Source organism: Haematobia irritans, chromosome 3 (assembly GCF_050003625.1).
Source record: "Haematobia irritans isolate KBUSLIRL chromosome 3, ASM5000362v1, whole genome shotgun sequence".
Classification (NCBI taxonomy): domain Eukaryota; kingdom Metazoa; phylum Arthropoda; class Insecta; order Diptera; family Muscidae; genus Haematobia; species Haematobia irritans.
The window spans coordinates 110,494,405-110,496,207 of NC_134399.1; the positions used below are offsets into that span (position 1 = coordinate 110,494,405).

Genomic DNA, 1,803 nt, shown 5'->3' on the forward strand with positions numbered 1-1,803 from the left:
ACTCATCAAAAGCAAATATTCATTGACAAAACTTAAATTCTAGAGCTTCATTCGAAGAAAAAAAAACTGAAAAAAAAATTAACCCAAAACCCACAATGAATCAAAAAAAAACACAGACAAGTTCTTGGAACAAGAACAAACAGAGAATCCATAAAACCTAATTTGTATAAAGTCTCACTCCCGGACCCACCACAACAACTTCGTCATCTGGCTTCTCCCAAAAAAAAAAGAAAAACCAAAATTGAATGAAACCCGAACCAAAAAAAAATACACACACACAAATCTGGAGCAGTAATATTTAATTTTCTGTCAGTTTTTTTATGCATATATGTATGTCATAGAGATAGAAAGACATTCATCTATACTCTCAAACCTCCTAAAAGTTCTACTCATCCAACATTAACTACATACATACAGTGTCTACGACATAGACCATTCATTCACTGTACTACAACTCCACTCCACACCTCCCAGCTATAAAAGAAAAGTATAAAAAATTGATGTAAAATGAATTGAATTTAGCGTTTCGTTGTTGATTCTACTCAAAAAAAACTTCTTCTACACTGGTAGAAAAATGGTTCGTACTATTAACGAACGGGCTTCGTTGATTATTTTTCGTTAATATTACGAAATGTTTCGTTATAAGAACGAAAGTGATCGTTAATACAACGAAATCAATCGTTAAACGACAATTTTGTGTTTTGGTTTTTCGTTATATTAATGAAACACGTTTCGTTAATATTACGAATATTAACTTTGTAATTTTTTCAAGAATTAGAATAAAAAAAAAATTTCAAGATGAAATTGTTAAAATCATTTGCACATAGAGAGTAGCCTTTGGAAACTTTTAGCCCTTAAAACAGTCGTTTTATATACTTCGAAACTGGAATTGAAAATTTCATTTATAAAACGAAAGCGATCGTTAATATAATGATATGGATCGTTAAAAAATAAATTTTAAATTGTTATATTTCGTCATATTAATGAAATATGTTCATTAATAATACGAATGGGAGTTTGAGTATTTCTGCCTCTCCGTACTCTCGCTCTAAAACGCCTCTCCATACTCTCTCTCTAATACGTCTGTAGCGTCTATGTAATTTGTACATACACATCTAAGCATGGCAATAAGCACATGTTTGCGTGTGCGTCTTGAAAAACAAACGGTAAAAAGTTCAACAGAAAACTTTTCTGATGGGCAAACCTTAACAACATTTACGTACTTTTCGCTGAAGAGTGCACAGGCTCATTACAGTTTCGTTGTGAATAATAAATATAGATGGTGAGTGAGTTAAACTGGTGTTTTTTGTATATTCGCAAGAAATTTAGTGTAAATTTTTAATCTTTAGTGAAAATGCCACGGGGAAGTGAACTTTCAGATGAAGAAGGCGGAACAATTACCGCAACGAACCTTGGTTGCAAAAATAAATTGGATAAATGGACACGGCGATACGATTATCATTTTTTGGTCTTAGAAATTTTTCTTAAGTGAAAGTCATACTATATGATTATTAAATTACTTAATTTATCAATAAATATTATTTCCTACTGTACGAGTGTATAAATCCTATTTCAAAGATCTTAACAAAAAATAATACACTACATTCAAATGCAATAATTGATTGGGTTTCATTAATATAACGTTTGTGTTCATTTACACAACGTTCGGATTTCATTCATACAATGAAAAAACTGGGTTCATACAATGAATGATTTTCGTTCATACAACGTATAAGCTGCATCCATACAATGAATAAATTTCATTCATACAACGAATAATATTCGTTAATACAACGAAAAGGC

At 30.8% G+C, this 1,803-nt stretch overlaps 1 long non-coding RNA gene across 1 annotated transcript; it reads left to right on the top strand.

Moving 5' to 3' along the window:
* Positions 1-1,143: 1,143 nt before the first annotated feature.
* LOC142228813 (uncharacterized) lies at positions 1,144-1,570 on the top strand. The gene is made up of 2 exons (XR_012720272.1): positions 1,144-1,282; positions 1,350-1,570. It is a non-coding gene; the product is annotated as an uncharacterized LOC142228813 (long non-coding RNA).
* The last annotated feature ends 233 nt before the right edge of the window (positions 1,571-1,803 follow it).